General features: G+C 39.9%; 1 protein-coding gene and 1 pseudogene across 1 annotated transcript in view; one reads left to right on the forward strand and one right to left on the reverse strand.

The window, feature by feature from the left end:
* CNTNAP3 (contactin associated protein family member 3) overlaps nucleotides 1–18890 on the reverse strand; it is a 198331-nt gene that overhangs the window by 131802 nt on the left and 47639 nt on the right. The window lies entirely within an intron of this gene.
* LOC100338317 (nuclear inhibitor of protein phosphatase 1 pseudogene) lies at nucleotides 14279–15332 on the forward strand (annotated as a pseudogene).

Raw genomic sequence — 18890 nt, forward strand, 5'->3', positions numbered from 1 at the left:
ACTTTCAAATAAATAAATAAAACTAAAAAAATAATTAGTTGTTCTTTAAAAGTTTTGGTAGAATTCAGCAGTGAAGCAACCAATCCCGGGCTTTTATTTGTGGGGAAGCTCTTTATTACTGATTCAATCTTGGTTATTTTTCTATTCAAATTTTCTATGTCTTTGTGCCTCATTTTTGGTAAATTAAAAAATCCTCAGCAAAATACTAGCAAATCAAATCCAACAATACATTAAAAAGATTACCCACTCAAGTCAAGTGGGATGAAGGGATTATTTGACACATGTAAATCAAGAAACATGTTATATCACATCAACAAAATGAACAATAAAAATAATATTGTTTCAATAGAAGCAGAATAAAGCATTTGATAAAATAAAACATCCTTTCATGATAAACACTTTAAAAAATGGGTATAGAAGGAATACACATCAATATAATCAATCCAATATATGACAAATCTACAGCCAGCATCATACTGAACTCAGAAAAGCCAGAAATATTTTCACTAAGATCTGGAACCACACAAGGATGACCACTCTCACCATTATTATTCAACATAGCTTTGAAAGTTTTAACCAGAGCCATTCAAGAAGAAAAAGAAATCAAGTGGATACAAACTGGAAAGGAAGAAATCAAATTATCCCTGTTTGCAGATGACATGACCCTTATATAGTGGAGCCCAAAGACTCCACAAAGAGACTTGTGGAATGCACAAGAGAATTTGGCAAAGTTGCAGGACATAAAATCAACACACAAAAATCAATAGCATTCTTTTTTTTTTAAAGGATTTTATTTATTTATTTGAGAGATAGAGTTATATATAGAGAGAGTGAAAGACAGAGAAAGGTCTTACATCTGTTGCTTCACTCCTAAAATGGCCACATGGCCAGAGCTGGGGCAGTTCAAAGGCAAGAGCCAGGAGCCAGGAGCTTCTTTCAGGTGGGTCTCCCACATGGATGCAGGGGCCCAAGCACTTAGGCCATCTTCTACTGCTTTCCCAGGCTAAAGCAGAGAGCGACCAGGACACGAGCCAGCACTCATGTGGAATGTCAGAACCACAGGTGGAATCTTAGTGCCAGCCCCTCAATAGCATTCTTATATACCAAAAATGCTAGACTGAGAAAGAACTTGTAAATCAATCTGACTCACAATAGCCACAAAAAAATCTTAAATATCGTGGAATAAATTTAACCAAGAATGTGAAAAATCTCTACAACAAAAATTATAAAACATTATTGAAATAGAGGATATGAAAAAGGAAAAAATCTTCCATGTTCATGGATTAGAAAGTCAGGCCGGCGCCGCAGTTCAACAGGCTAATCCTCCGCCTTGTGGTGCCAGCACACGGGTTCTAGTCCCGGTCGGGGCACCAGATTCTGTCCAGGTTGCTCCTTTCCTGGGCCAGCTCTCTGCTGTGGCCCAGGAGTGCAGTGGAGGATGGCCCAAGTGCTTGGGCCTTGCACCTGGCTCCTGGCTTCGGATCAGCGCACCAGCCACAGCAGCCATAGGAGGGTGAACCAACGGCAAAGGAAGACCTTTCTCTCTGTCTGTCTCTCTCTCTCACTGTCCACTCTGCCTGTCAAAAAAAAAAAAAAAAAAGTCAATATAATCAAATGCCCACACTACCCACAGCAGTTTACAGATTCAATGTAATTCCAATCAAAATCCAAGAACATTCTTCACAGAGCTGGAAAAAATAATCCTAAAATTCATATAGAAACATAAAAGACACTGAATAGCCAAAGCAACCTTAAATAACAAAAACAAAGCTGAAGGTATCATAGTACCAGTTTTGAAGATATAGTACAGAGCCATTATAATCAAAATATCCTATATTGGCACAAGAATAGAAACACAGACAAATGGAACAGAATAGAAATCCCAGAAATTAATCCACTCATCTACAACTAACTAATCTTTGAAAAGCAAGCTAAAATCACTCCCTGGGAAAAGGACAGTCTCTCCAATAAATGGTGTTAGGGAACTGGATGTCTGCATGCAGAAGTATGAAAGAAGGCCCTTACCTTACACCTATTAAAAAATCGACTCACAATAGGTCAAAGATCCAAACCTCTGCTCAGAGCTGAGTAAACTCTTGGGACTATTCTTAGCACTATGCCTGCAGCCAATCTGTTTATGGGGCCAGCACTGCTTCTGTGGCTTGGAACCCTTGCATGTGGAGATGACAGGGGTATGTGCACCCCAACTCTCCAGGCACCTACATGGATCCTGCAGTTTTAGGTCCCTCCACACTTATAAGGACTGGGGCCTGTGCACCCTATGATTGTAGCACCACAGCTGGTCTTACAGCTTCTGTCTCTAGTGTGGGCAACAACTGCAGAATTGTGTGCCAGGGTCCAAGCAGCACTACTGGGTCCTAGGATTGCTTCAGACTCCCACTGCTGTTGTCATCTACTGTTGCCCAAAAGTCAACTGAAGCTGGCACCCCTGGTTCAAGACTTTCTTCTCAATATAGAAGTAAAGAATGGAGACCGGACAAAAGTGAAGTGAAAGTAATTATTATTGCAGAGAAGTGTACGGACTCATCACATGCAGGAGGGGACCCAGAGCAGGGAGGCCTTTGCCTAGTTTCTACCCTGGCACTTCCCTCTCCCTTCCGCTGAGTGGCTGAGTGTGCTTTTCTATCCATGTACGTGGCGGTGTTTACACTGGTTCTGGTTCCCCCTTCTCAGACCAGCTCCTGAAGGCTTTATCTGATTGGACCCTCATTTGTGTCCATGGGGATGGAATTGGGTCAGACGATTTGATTTCCCATAGCTCAAACTTCCATTCCAGTCCTTGTCTAAATTCCTAATTTTGTCCTGTCCCTGAGGTCCAAGGCTGCTTCCCTATTTTAAGCCTTCTTAGGAGGTCCTGACTCTACACCACCACAGTGAAAGAAAAGTGCAGGGAGACTATACCATGGCATCCAACTGGAACTAAAGTCAAAGGAACCCAGCAAACCAACACCAGAAGACACATCTTCAGAAAAAGAGCCTCTAGTTCATGAACACCACCGTTTGAAAGGTAATACAAACAACAGATCTGTCAATGCACCAAAAATCAATGTAAGGACACAAGAAGTGTGGAAAAACATGGCAATATGACACTCCAAAGTGAACATAATAATGCCTTAACATCAGACTACAAAAGAAGGAAGTGACAAAAATACCTGATAAGAGTTGAAAAGAATAAGAACATTCAAAGGGGCCGGTGCTGTAAAGCTGCTGTCTGAAATACCAGCATCCAAAATACTTGGCCACTGGCTCAAGTCCTGGCTGCTCCACATCAGATCCAGCTCCCTGCTAATGCATCTGGGAAAGCAGCAGAAAATGGCTCAAGAACTTGGAAACCTACACCCATGTGGAAGAATTTCTGGGTATTGGTTTCATATCTACTGGCTCCTGCAGTTCCCACCACTGCAGCAATTTGGAGAGTTTATCAGCAGATGGAAGACCTCTCTCTCGCCCTCTCTCTCTGCTTTTCTATCTCTCTCTGCAGCTCTGCCTTTCAAATAAAACAATCATTTTTTTTTTAAAGAACACTCAGAGATACAATACAATTAAGTGAAAATCAATGTGATATATATATATATATATATACACACACACACTACTTGATTTGAATTTAAAATAAGTATTAAGCCCTGAAAACTAGAAAGTGTTGGGGAGAAAGGAAAGTTTGGATAACAGGTAACAAAAGGCAGTAGTGTGAAACCTAAGGAGTTCTGATGTTTTGTAGCACAATGAGGTGACTATATGTATTATATTATATATTTGAGGGTGTGAGTGGGAGGGAAATTATGGGGAGGGGAAGCCATTGTAATCCATTAACTGTACTTTGGAAATTTGTATTTACTAAATAAAAAAAAAAAAAAACTAGAATAGAGGAACTGGTAGGCTCCAAACACAAAAGTTTTTTCTTTTTCTTTTTTAATGTAAAGGCTGGTTGCTTGGTATGGTTAGTTTAAGCTGTCTTACATATTGAAATGTTGCATTGTGTTCCTTAAAAATATCTAAGTATTACATGCTAATACAGAATCAAAAAATAGAATAAAAAAATAAAATATAAAAAAGATAAGTTTATCTTGGTGCAAAAACTTTTTAAAATCTATGCATGATTTTTTTTTTATTTTTTAAGTGATTAGAAAGGAACGTTTTTGGGCAGGCACCGTGGCTCACTTGATTAATCCTCTGCCTGCGTCTCTGGGATCCCACATGGGTGCCGGTTCTAGTCCCGGTTGCTCCTCTTCCAGTCCAGCTCTCTGCTGTGGCCCGGGAGGGCAGTAGAGGATGGTCCAAGTGCTTGGGCCCCGGCACCTTCATGGGAAACCAGGAAGAAGCACCTGGCTCCTGGCTTCGGATCAGCGCTGTGCACCGGCTGTAGCAGCCATTTGGGGAGTGAACCAACGGAAAGGAAGACCTTTCTCTCTGTCTCTCTCTCTCACTGTCTATAACTCTACCTGTCAAATAAATTAAAAAAAAAAAAAGAAAAGAATTCTTTAAAAATTTTAATTAGTTTTAACAGATTCAGTATGGTTTATAGATATAATTCTAAGAACATAATAATATTCCCTTCCGTCTGCCCCCATGTGTCTTCCCACCCTCCTTTCTTCTGCATTTCTTTTTTTAGTTTTTGAGGTAACATATTTTAAATTTGCATTACAATAAAAAGGCTTAATACTTCACTGAATAAGAAGGTAACAAGTAAAAAGCAAAAAGGCTTTCCTTTGTTGGGAATACAGAAAATGGCTAAGAAAATAATTGAACAGAAAAATGACCATTGCACCCATATATGGTGAAGTTTAAACTAATCACAGATCATTATGTTAGAGTTGGATTGCTCTTGCCACCCCAAAAATGCTCCAAGAGACCTTCTCTCATGCAATTAACAAAGGGTAAGGTTTATTGATGATCCGACGTGTCGGGGCCCCCGTCCCAGTACAGGCGAGCGGCCCCAAATAGTCTTGGGTTGGGGTTTTTATACAAGTTTAAACAAAGAAAATCAATCATTGCATAGATCAGACAGAGGTATAGAGTAAACAATTGATACAAGTTAAGTGATTTTACAACCAGTTGATTTATGAATACAGGGAGTACAGGATATCGAGTAAGGTCCTGATTAGACCTCAGAGAACCATATGGCCTATACAGGGAGTATCAAAAAGCCTCCTATTGCCAAAAGGGAGGGCCACACAACAAACACAACAAGGTTGCAGGAACTGCCTTGATGATACCTAGGAATGCAGCTGAATGGCGATAAGGGACACATGGTGGGGTCAGGGTTCCAGGAGGCAAAGAGATATACAGTGACTTCTTCTATCTTACTTAGGTGAAACTAAGGTTACGCTCACACTGGGGTAATTTACTGACCAATTAACTTTATAGAGAATGGCTATGCAGAGCAAGTCTAACGAGGTCAGGAAAGTTCACCAGAGGAGGTGGGGGGGGGGGGAGCGGCTTTTAACTTTTTAACCCTTCAATTAAAACCATATTAACATAACATTTTTAACCTCTGGCTTGAGAAACGTGTAAAACAGTTTCACAAAACTAAAAAAGCAAGCAGCACTATTGATATACACAGCTCTTGCTTGCTTGCTTTTTTAAGGAGAACAGTGATATTTTTCTTTCTGTGTGCAGCTTATTTCACCCAACATCATGCCCTTTAGTTGCATCCATTTTGCTGCAAATGGTAGAATTTCGTTCTTTTTATCTGAATAATATCCCATTGTGTATGCATACCACATATTCTTTACACATTCAGCTGATGATAGTACATACCACACTGACAGAATCATACATTGTGCATCATCCGCATCAAAAGCTAACGGGAAGTGAGAGGAACAGCACTGTGGTGCAGTGGGTTAAGTGCCATTTCGAGTCTCAGCTGTTCCACTTCTGATCCAGCTCTCTGCTATGGACTGGGAAAGCAGTAGAAGATGACCCAAGTCCTTGGGCCCCTGCACCCACGTGGGAGATTGAAAAGAAGCTCCTGGCTTCAGATCAGCACAGCTCCAGCTGTTGTGGCCAATTGGGGAATGAACCAGCAGATGGAAGACCTCTCTCTCTCTCTCTCTCTCTGCCTCTACCTCTCTCCGCAACTCTGTCTTTTCAAATAAATAAAATAAGCCATTAAAATAAAGAATAAGAAGAAAGACAAAGGGGCTTTCTGCATGATCAAGCCCTTCCTATCATGGGCAATGGATGTGGGTTTCTGCATGTGCACAAGCAGCTGAGAAGGGGCTGGTACCTGCTGCCTGGCAGGCTGAAGTCTCCTGTCAGAATTCCCGCCCAATGTCTGGGGGAGCTGAAACCTTTCTTCCCCTTACTTTGCTTTCTTATCTACTACAGAAGATTTTTCTGCCTTAACCAGTTGTCTCCATGCCTTCTTCAGACCCATCAATCCTAAACCCAACAAAAGTGACTGAAATATGTGGCTCGGGGTCCACACACATGCTATAAGTATATTTCCTAAATAATTTAAGAATTAATGACAGCACTGAAAAATTTCCAAATGACCATTTTGATTTGTTTTAGACAGTCACAGTGGTCAATTCACAAGACAATCACACTACAGGATCTGCTATGATCCTCACATGGCATAATGTTAAATTCATCAACACTCTTGGTTGAGTATTGAATACTGGACAGACAGCCATAAGCAGGAAAAACCTACTGTGCTCATGTAAGATTCATCAACAATTATTTTTAAGAAGTCTGTTAGAGATATGCCATTTTATAACATTTCTCTCATAATGAATTTCTCAATAAATCTTTAAGTTATGAGGTAAAGAAATGAGTCTCAGTGATTTTTTTTAAAACAAAGATTTAGTCTCTATGACCCCACTGCACTAAGCAACTACACACAGGATTGCAGTCAGTACTCACAAGATGTTGGCAAAGATGGTACTTGTTTAAAAGTTATCAGTTCTTCAGCAACTTCTTATTTTATTGTTTCCCAAACATTCAACTGTACTAAAGAAGATTCTTATTACAATATACTCTCTCTCTCTCTCATTGTCTAACTCTGCCTGTCAAAACAAATAAACAACAACAACAAAAAAACAAAAACAAAACAAACCACACAGGGCTCCAAGATTCACAAAAGAGCAAGGAAATATCAAGATGAGGAAAAGAAACTAATACACTAGAATTTTCCTCCCCGGTACAGAGGTTCTCCCATTATGTCAATGCTACTCATGAGTGTGCACCATTTGGCAATCACTCCCAGTCTGATTTCTAGGGAGAAATACCTCCTGGAGAAGATGATCAAGCCAGAGTCAAGGGTTGCATCCCTTGCATCTTTCTTAGTCTCTTCCAGCATTCTTTTCTCCAACATCCTGGCTGCTAACAATAGTGACACAGTTTCCTTTAGAACATTACCTCTTACTGTTGTTGGCTCCTAATAAAGTGTGCTCCCTTTGTGAATACTTCTAATGGGCAGTTAACACTGAAGTCAAGTTCTTTTGTATCTTTTCTTAAAGTCTCTTTTGTATCTTTTGCCCTACATTTTCCCCACATTGAGGGGCTGCTACCAATACCAGACAACTGTCTGCCTCTGCTTGTCCATTTTTCCCCTGACAATTTCAAGGAAAAGGCTGCTACAAGAGTAATGTCATGTTAGGGAAAATCAAATAGACCAAGCAATTGAAGTGAAGCTTCAAGACTGTGAACATTGATGACAAAGGAGAATAATGAATAATTAGAAGGAAAAAAAGGTAAAATGTCTTGGATAAACAAGTAAAAACACCAGAGGCAAGTAATCAGTAAGTTATATTTAAGCAGGACAGCACTAACCTATCAGTTCTGAAGAATTTTTCTTAGATATTGTTGTTATAGACATTCATTCCACCTGGTATAAGTATGTCTTTTATATAAGAGAATGCTGTGTCTTGCACATTCACACTTTTCAGTTGTAATCAGTTACAATCAGCATGTCACCAAGTTCACACAATCTGCTTTTATATTTCAGATCTTTATCAAAGGAACTTGCTGTTGTATATACAAAATAACACCTAGCATTTATTAAAAACTTTCAATTTTGCCTTTAAAAAAAGTTCTAATTTGAACTAATCATATTAATTTATATCTAGCCAGATAGATTTGAAATCTGTTACAATCAAATGGTTAATCTCCATTGAACTGCATGTTAAAGCTGTTTCAGAAGTTTCATGAAAAAATAAAAATATTTTTCTTGGCATTTGAATGAGACCACATTACTGCTAAACCAAAGAGACAATAGCCAACTAGTTAACAATAAATTCAAGAAGAATGCTGACTATTCACAGAATGTTAAAACACTGATTTTGAGAGAAAAAGGAAACCTGTACATCAGAGGAACAAACTGAAATGAGCACTGGACCTTTTGTTTATGTATCCTTCCAATGTGTAATCAATTCATTTGAAAGCCAGAAAACTCTAAGGTATTGGCAGTTAGCTCCAGGAAGTCACGACAATGAAAGGTGTTGGCTCTCTGAAGTACAGGAATAGAATGTCCCCCATCAATTTAAATTAGCAAACAGAAAAGTCTCCATTTTAATATATTAGTGTGATATTTCATTATATGAGGACAAATATTTTGTTTTGCACTTGTTTCCATCAGTGTATGATTACAAATGTACATTTTGAGGACTCACAAAATCAATATAAACTCATTAATTAGATAACTTATTGACACATAAAATCAACATGCTAATAAGCCATCACAGAAAACATGATTACATATATGTGCTTGGTTAGAAAACCAAAATAATAATGATTAATATTTAAAAAGTAAGAGTCACCTTTTCATTCAATCCCAAATGTAACCACTTTTGAGGTTTCTCCTGTGATGTCTGAGTTCTTCCATCACAGCAACTGGTATTTAGCATCCTTGGCTTTTTCCTGGCCATGGTCTCCCCACAAGCATGCACTGACGTTCTGTTTCCTCCCCTGTGTCACTCAGGCTTTAGCAGGGGCAGCTGCCTCCAGACTCCTCCCTTGCTCTCAGCTGTGTGTGTGTTCCTGGCACTTCCTTCCTCTTTACCTGGGACCACACTTGTCATCTGCAGTTTAAGGAACTGATTCTCTCTAGCCCAAGAGTGAGGGGCAGAGGCATTGTATTCAATGCCCTGGGCCAGTATTCCTTTATCCTGCCTGCCTTTGTCCCATTCTGTGTCCAGGGCCTCAGACTTCAGAGAGCTCCTCCAGCCAAGAGTGCCTCCTCAGAGACAGCTGCCCTGGCCTACAATCTTCACTGCACACTTGGCTACCTCATCTAGAGATGGGGAAAGGATTGGGGTAGATGGGGTGGGAGCACTAGAATTAGGATTAGGAGATTACACAGTGTTCTCAGCTTCTTTCAAGGCCTCAAGGTCCCTAAGACATTTCTAATCCATCCTGTTTTTAATCTTTCGGTTAAAGATTTTGGTTTCCTAGCAAAAAGAAATAATAATTATCTCTTGATTGGAGTTTTCTGAGTTTTTTTTCTCATTTCCTCCCCTTGAAATCCAAAATTTCCAAAACATCCTTTCCATGGTATATTTTGAGAACTATTTCTTATTAGTTTAGGGTGTGCTTCTATTTTAAAACCATTTCAAGCAGCTGCCCCCCACCTTTCTAGCTTTCACCTATCTAAACTGGATACTTTGTTTATTATTGTGTCTTCTGTCCTACACTGTTCTTTCTGTTCTTTCTGCTAGCTTCAGTGTACAGTGGGATTAGCATCAGTTCTGATTAAAGCCATTGGTCTTTTTTAGGTTAAAAAAATTTGTACTTATTTCTTTGAGAGGCAGAAAGAGACACACAGACACTCCCCATCTACCCACAATGGCTGAGCCAATGCCAGGCACAGCCAGAAGTTGGGAACTCAATTCAGGCCTCCCACATGGGTTTCAGAAACCCAGTTGGGCCATCACTGCTGCCTCAGAGTTAGGAGACTAAGTCCAGTAGCAAACCCAGGCACTCTTATGTGGGATGTGGGCATCCTAACCAGCATCCTAGCAACTAGACCAAATGCTCACACCAAAGCCATCAATCTCAACTGTGTTCCAAGATGTGAATTTCAGGTCTACCACTGATGATAATATTTCCTGAGTGATAGTACTTTTCACTATTAGCTAACCAAAGTGAGTGTTGGCCAGAAATTTGTCCAAACTTACTGTTCTAAACTTGACACAGTGGGCTTGACAATAAGATGAAAAGATGGACAAGACAACACTAAATATTTTAAAGTTGTGACTATTCCATATAATTCAGAATGTGTGGCTGCCTACATCTGGGGTAAAACACAGTATTAACTTGCCTGAAAAACTCTCAGAAGAATTCATTCTATTTTCATTCAGCCTAAGTTAATTTGATACTTCAAAAAGTTTATGGAAATGGAATTGAGTTTCTTTTGATGCCAAAAATGTTTCAATCCATGCATAATTCTTTTATTATTATTATTATTATTATTATTATTGAAAGTCAGAATTACACAGAGAGAGAAGGAAAGGAAGAGAGAGAGGTCTTCCATCTGCTGGTTCACTCCCCAATTGGCCAGAATGGCTGGAGCTGAGCCTATCCGAAGCCAGGAGCCAGGAGCTTCCTCCAGGTCTCCCACACGGGTGCAAGGGCTCAAGGGCTCAAAGACTTGGGCCATCTTATATTGCTTTCCCAGGCCATAGCAAAGAGCTGGATTGGAAGTGGAACAGCCAGGACTTGAACCAGTGCCCATATGGGATGCTGGCACTGCAGGTGGTGGCTTTACCCACTACACCTAATTCTTTAATACACTTTTGTGATCTTTTTGAAGACCTTCATGTGCATGATTTCAAAATGGCTTTGCAACATAATAAATTACTCTTTTTTAAAAGATTTATTTGAAAGTCAGAGTTACACAGAAGGAGAGGCAGAGAGAGAGGGAGAGAGGTCTTCCATCCACTGGTTCACTCCCCAATTGTCCGCAATGGTCGGAGCTGCGCCATTCCAAAGCCAGGAGCCAGGAGCTTCCTCAGGTTCTCCCACATGGGTGCAGGGGCCCAAGGACTTGGGCCATCTTCCAATGCTTTCCCAGGCCATAGCAAAGAGCTGGATTGGAAGTGGAGCAGCTGGGACTCAAACCGGTGCCCATATGGAATGCCAGCAGTGCAGGCGGTGGCTTTACCCGCTACAACATAGCACTGGCCCTAATAAATTACTCTTAAAAGCACTCTAGCATTAGTAAACTTGGTGAAGTTTCCTCACCTTGTTAAGTCTGCCATTCCCCATATGTCTTCAAGAAAATTAAGTGTGATAAATGTAAAACATTTCAGGCTGGATACATACGCATGCACACAATAACATGGTTCCCTTTTTTCCTCTTTTCCAGGTGCATTCTCTTTCCACCCTAATTTGATTTGATGGTGTTTATTTTCAGGAAAAAAGATCCTGAGAATTTGCCAAAAAACTCAGATATTTATTTGAAGAAAACTTTTCCAATTAATAGTTTAGATGAAGCAGTGGAACACACCGTGGCTTGAAGTGGGAAGTGGATCTGAGCTGCCTGCACAACCTCTTTTTTCTGGTTAGATTTTTTTAGGCAGTATATGTATTCTCCCTTACACATGTTTCCTAAGGGATTTTATTGTAGCTGTCATATGTATGTGTCACTTAATACTGTAGTTGAAAAATAATGGTTTTATATAGCTTATTCAAAACACACCTTGTTATATCAATATCGTAAGCTTTAAACTTCTGGGTCTAAGGCTGAAATGCATTACCTACACTGACACCTTCTGAAAGCAAATAATTCTTCTTCAATTATTATTCAGAGAGAGTTTAGCTCCTCATGATAATAGCTTAAAGCACATGAAATGTTAGTCATTAAAAATAAATGGCTTCGCAATATAGGATGTGGTAGAAAATGAAAAATATCCAGGTGAATGGTTTATATAGAAAAAAATAATAGATTTGGGGGTTGGCATGATGCAACAGGTTGAAATGCCATATATAGTGCTGACTTTCCATGTGAGTTTGAGTCCTGGCTGCCCCACTTTTGATCCAGCTTTCTGCTCATGTGCTTGAGAAAGCAGAAGATATTCCAAGTACCTGGGCCCTTGTTACCTATGTAGGAGACCTGGATAGAGTTAACAAGCTCCTGCCCTGGCCTTTGCTGCCATTTGATGAGTGAACCAGAAGATGAAACATTTCTTTCTCTATCTCTCCCTCTCTCTCTGTAACTCTTCCTGAATCTTAAGAAAAGTAAATTTTGTTAAGAGAATGATGTACTTGTACTAGTGGATTAATTTCAAAAAGAAATTATTTTCCACATATTTTCAAGCTGTATGTTGACATTTATTAATCATGACTGTGGTTAAAAAAAAAGAGCTCTAAAAATATGCTGGCAATGTCTAGATGCCACAGATTTCTGTCTTTGTCTGCTGGGTCACCACAGTAAAATATCACAGACAAGTGGCTTAAACTGTAGATGTTAATCCTCTCACAGTCCTAGACATCAGAAGTTCAAGATCAAGATCAAGATCCTGGCTTGTAGATAACTACCTTCTCACTGTGTCCACTCAGGGCAAACAGATACAGCTCTTTCTCTCTTCTTCCTATATATAGTCACAGTCTCACTGGATTAGGGTCCCATACTTACGTCTCATTTAACCATCATTGCCTCCCTAAAGACCTGAACACACGATGCAATCACTTTAAGACTTCAAAGTATGTATGCATTTAGGAGAAACATATATATATATATATATATATATATATATATATATATATATAAAATGCACCATTTGGGTGATTTTTTGAGGAAAAAAAAGCAATAAAAATATAAATTAATAACTGTGGCAATAAAAACCAAAATCCCCAGGGTTGTGACATAACAGCTTCTACCTGCAAAGCTGGCATCCCATATGGGTGCTGGTTCATGTCCTGGCTGTTCCACTTCCAATCCAGCTCTCTGCTAATGGTCTTAGAAAAGCAGTGGAAGTTGGCCCAAGTACTTGTGTCCCTGAAAACCATGGAAGATCTGGATGAAGCTCCTGGCTGCTAGATTCAGTATGGTCCAGCTGTGGCCACTGCAGCCCTTTGGGGAGTGAAACAGCAGATGGAAGATCTCTCTCTCTCTCTTTGTCTCTCTCTCTCTCTCACTCTCCCCCGTTTTTCCTGCTTCCACTCCCTCCTCCTTTACTTTCTCTCTCTGTAATTCCAACTTTAAAATAAATAAATATATCTTAAAAAACAAAATCGGGGAGTGATTATTGTGGCGCAGTGTGTGTTAAGCTACAGCTTGGGATGCCTGAATCCCATATTAAAGTGCTGGTTCGAATCCTGGCTCCTCTCCTTCCAATCGGGCTTCCTGCCAACACACCTGGGAAAGTGATGGATGTTGGCCAAGTACTTGAGTCCCTTCCACCCCTGTGGGAGTTCTGGACTGAGTTCCAGGCTCTTGGCTTTGGCCTGGCTAGCCCTGGCTGTTGCTGGCATTTGAGGAATGAATCAGAAGATAGAAGATCTTTCTCTTCCTCTCTTAGCACCTTCTTTTTGTTTCTTCCTCTCTCTGTGTCACCCTGCCTTTCAAATAAACAAATCTTAAAAAAAAATATCAAAATGTTTGAGCTCTGCCACCCATGTGAGAGACCCAGATGAATCTCCTGGCTCCTGGCTTTGACCTGGCTCAGTGCTCGCCATTGTGGCCATCTCTGGGAATGAATCAGTGGATCAAAGATTCTCTCTCTCTTTTTGTAACTCTTTCAAATAAATTTATAAATCCTTTTTAAAAATGCCCAGGTCTTACATGAGAGTACCTGAGTACAATGCTCAGCTCCAATTTCTGACTCCAGCTTCCTGACAATGCAGACCCTAGGAGGGAGCAGTGAAGTCTCAAGTAATTGAGTTCCTCCCACCCCTGTGGGGGACCTGGGTTGAATTCCCAGCTTCCAGTTTTGACATCAGCCAAGTCTTGGCCTTTGCAAGAGTTTGAGGACAAAATTAGTGGATGGGAACTCTCTCTCTCTCTCTCTCACACATCTTTAAGTAACAAACTAGAAGCAAATATATGTTAGTGAAGAGCCATGGTGGTGACATAAATTCAAGGGCAACGTGAACTGTCATGGTGATCAAACTGGTTTCTAGGGGATTCTCTGGTGCTCAGAATGTGTAGCATGCCTATCACGACTGCATTTTCACTGCAAGCATGATTTTTGTAGTGATTAACTGGGTTTTAAATGTACATTTTTATAAACAAAGATATGATTCTCACCAAAATTGAGGAAAAGCAATCTAAATTTTCACCAAAAATTTCAAAATGGGAATTGAAAGACACAAGATGGAGGCAGTCACAAACTCCAGCTCCAGCCTCCTGTTGTTTGACTGGTCCACCTGGGCAGGTGAATCCCCACCTGGTTTACATCTGGATGTAGTCAAAGGAGACAAACTAATTGAGAAATCGTTCATTGATGGGAATAAGTATTGCTTTTTTGGGAGAAACGCTGATTTGTTGTGACTTTTCTGCTGACCATCAGTCTTGCTCTAAGGTCCACCCTGCACCAGTCTACCACAAGCATCTGAAGACATCTGCTGACAGATCTCAAAAATACACACAACACTTTCTTGGGTCACAATCAGCTGAACCTTACAAGCCTCAGCAAATTCCCACCAATTCCATGGTCTCATTTGGTGCATCCACAGGGCATACACTCTGTGTGAGAAGCCTCAGATATTGCCATTGGCTGAGAAAAGAGATGAGAAGATGGATGGAGAGGAGGATGAGATCAAGGGCTTACTGGGGCTTCCAGAGGAGGAAACCAAATTGATAACCTGGCAGAGGTCAACATTGCTGACAACAAGCAAATCTCTATGCTCACCATTGAAGTGGGGTATCTGGACATTCAGAGATCAAAGAGGAAGAGGAAGTACTCCCAGGTGACTTTTGGCGAGGATGCTGAGTTCCCCAACCCAGGGAATCCATGGGGATCTCTCAGTTGGTAGCTTCTGCAACATGGTGCAAATTGCAGTGGTCCCAATCAAGAATAAGTTTGTAGATGACCCTAGCTCCCTGGGCCTGGAGAAGTCAGAGAGCAGATGCATGTAGAATTTTGCCTTCAGCATCAGACTCAATGGAGGCATGCCCCCATGAACAGTGAGACAGGCTTCCAGCCTCATGGCATCCATGGGATAGCACTCATTGGGGGATTGCCCATGTCATTTCTGAACCTCATCTCTAATGTGGACCTGACCCCTATCATGCTATGAGCAGTGAACATGAACCCTGCACCAAACTCTGCAGTCTAAAACCCTGAAGCTGTAAAGGAATCCAAGAAGAAGAAATATGCAAAAGAGGCTTGGCTGGTCAAGAAGGCACACCTTCCTTACTGATTTGATGTTTTTAGTCATGGAGAAGGGTAGGACTGGATGAGAATGGGGTGGAAGGGTATTGGGGAGCTAAGGAACTAGGGAGAAAACTTTAAATGTGTGCAGTATTTTCTCTCAGAATGTCTGCTGGGGTCCTAATCATGCAAAAATTAAAATTAGGTATATGGTTGAAATTATTCTAGAAAAATTTCACCTTTTAGTTGATATTATTTTCATAATAATTACTAGTCACTCGATGATTATCCTAATAACTTGTGAATAACCTTGTTCTGAATTACCACAAAAAAAAAAAAAAAAAACAAAATCAATGATATTCAAACAGCATTACAGATATGCACCTGCTTACTAAACCTCACCTATGGTTACACCATTGCTCCATTGTTGACTATCTTGCTGTATTCTGAATTTCTGGAGCATGCCCAGAAATAATGCTGACTCTAATTTTGTAAATTATAGAAACATGTAAAGATAATGTTCAATGATAATATATTTTTTAAAAAATACCTAAGAACTATCTATAATATCTGTCTCAATAATGTGATACTACATATTGATAGCAGCTCAAAAATGTATTAGGTTGTTTATTTTTAGAGGCCTTGCTACGTCTATTATAAAAGAACCAAAAATAACTAGCATTTTTTTATTCTTTGTATCTGTCTACCATATGTCTGTCTGTCTGTCTATCATACATCTACTCACAATAACCAAAGCAAACTTCTCCACTTCTCAGGAGTGATCCATGTGGAACTTCCAAGCCTCCTTTTCCCTACTCTTGAATGCCTTTAGCAACTTTTTTCAAGAAAGAAAAATATAAAATCACTGATTTTACTCTATACTCTTCCACTAACTTTAAACACTTTCAACTTGATTGATTTCTCCGTAATTCTCCTGGTGCTGATGTTACAGTGATCCCCACCACTACTCTGACAAAGCTAACACTGTTTCCTCAGTCCTCAACCTGTATCACCTCTGGCCTTCAAGACCCTTGATGTTCCCACCATGCCTTCTTTAGTTTCATCTTCTACAACCTTCCTACTTGTTTACTGATGTTCTCTTGTTGAAGACCTCTTACAAACTTCCAGCTGTTCCCTATTTCCTAAACTTTTCTCTTACTCTTTCCTTATCTCCTAACATTCCTCCCCCAGGTTTTTCTGATTGGCTCCTCCTACCACTCAGTTTTCAAACTGAGTATAATTTCTTCAGTTTGACCTTCTCTGATCACCTTGGCTAAGATTAGTACCCTCTCAATAACCCATCCATTCACTCTACACAATTATTCCTTTTATAGGTGTTCTTGCTAACAGCACTTATCATATTACTTTATTTGCATGGTTGTTTATGTGTTTATGGACAATTTTCACCCAAGTCTTCTCTCATGATATATCCTGAATCCTCAATGCCTGGTAACTTGTGGATCATGAGAACATGTTTCTTTAAACTAAGGGTCATAAAATTGTAAGCAATATCTTCACCTTCAAGATGTGATCACTTATTAAACCGAATGAAAATCTAATTGGAATTCCAGGTGGTGTGTGGTTGAGAGGCTCTTCCTTTGAATTATGTCATTCAAACACAGCTTTCTGAAAGAGGGAGAACAGAAGTCACCAGCCCTAGGCTCCCTATTCTAGTTGAACAGCAGGAAAGTTAAAGAGAATATTTCTAGAAATTCCCCTGGATTTCACCTCATTAGCCAGCCTTTGGGTTGTCTGGTGGAAAGCCTCACAATATGAGGCAGAACAAAGTGGGACAGACCTGGCCCAAGCAACAGTAATACCCCACACCCTTTGCTGGGGGGGTTACCTCAATCATTAGCACACCCTAAAGAAATTCCATGTCAGATCATGGGAGAAGCATGGAAAGATTTTTGCCTACTCCTACCATTTGTCAAACATTGTTCCGGCATCCAGTCACGTTCCTGTCCCTTCTCATATGCAGCCTTCCCAGAGCTTTCTTTCCTCCCAACAGAAGCAGAAATAAACACAACTTGGTCATGAACGCAATAGTCTTTAGAGAAAGAACCCAGAGCTGCTAATTTAATCAGTCTTTTATCAGGGCATGACAGTAACTTCTGTAACTGTGTTACAGATCAGAAAACTCACTCAGAAAGACTCTTCACTGGCTTCTCCTATGTTTCAATTTTTAGATCAAACATCACTTTTCAGTATGGCCTGATCTGAGTCCAACAGCCAGTCAGTGGCAAAGCTGGATTCTCAGCAAGAGCTGTCTAACTCAAAGACCACATTTGCGCAAGAGAGCTGGGCATACAGCACAGCAGTTAAGACATCAAATGGGATGCCCACCTCCCCATATTGTAGTGTCTGGGGTCAAGTCCAATCTCTGCTTCCAATACAGCACCCTGCTAATGTGCACCCTAGCAGGCAGCAGATGAGGACTCAGCTACTGGAGCTTTGCTACCATTGTGAGAAACTAGAATTGAGTTCTTGGCTCCTGGCTTTGACCTGGCTGAACCTTGCTTGCAGTGTGCCTTTGGAGAGTGAACCAGTGGCTGGAAGATCTGTCTCTGTCTCTCTACCTTTCAATAAAATGAAAATAAGTAAAAACTTAAAAAAATCACTCAAGATTCTAGAAATAATCTGGTAAAGTCCCTTCATGTTTGTAAGTACCTTTATTTTGTTCAACTCCCTTTTTTGATATTTTTATAAGTATATGCAGTTGAGCTCTAAAGGTGTATAGCCTGTGCATTGCTTATAAGGTCTGTATCAGTGCTTGATTTAGTTCTCTGCTTTGACCATCCTGAAGTTATCAATACTTTTGGAATAAGGGATCCTGCAGTTTAATATTACACTGGACAGCTTCTATAATTTAAAGAGTCCTACAGCTTAGTAGTTATTAATGAGACACGAAGTCACTTAGTAAATGTGAGAGCTTGGGCATAATCCTTCACTCCTTTGTGCTTAAATTTCATCATCTGTCAAATTACACTCATAGCACCTATTTCAGAAGTAGCTGTGAGGAACCATGGCTTATACATAGTAGGCACAAACTGTTTATTATTATGATTGCAGATTGACTATCCCTTATCTGAAATGCTTGGGACCATAGGTGTTTCAAATTTCAGGCTTGATTTGGAATATTTGCTTATATAAAATAGAATATCTTGGGGATGACAGCTAAGTCTAAGCATGAAACTCATTTGTGTTTCATATACAACTGATACACATATCCTGAGGTAACTTATACAATATTCTCAGTGCCATTTGACTGCCACCTGTCACATGAGGTCAGGTCAGGGATTTTCCACTTATGATGTCATATAGGCATTCAAAAAGTTTCAGGTTTTGAAAGATTTAGGATATTTGGATTAGGGATGCTTAAATAATTAGGGATGCCAAAATAATTATAAAAATTGGAGGTAAATGTAAGTTTATTTTAGTGCAAAAATTTTTGAAATCCATGCATATGGTCTTAAAAAGTTCATGAAAAATGTATATTATGAAAAACAATATACATAATTAAAATTTTTCACTCCAAAATAAACTTGTTTAACTCCATTTTCCTGTGAAGTTTTGTTAGGATCTTCATATTATCTTCATCATTATTTACAT

The sequence above is a fragment of the Oryctolagus cuniculus genome, chromosome 10 (genome assembly GCF_964237555.1).
Source record: "Oryctolagus cuniculus chromosome 10, mOryCun1.1, whole genome shotgun sequence".
Taxonomy (NCBI): domain Eukaryota; kingdom Metazoa; phylum Chordata; class Mammalia; order Lagomorpha; family Leporidae; genus Oryctolagus; species Oryctolagus cuniculus.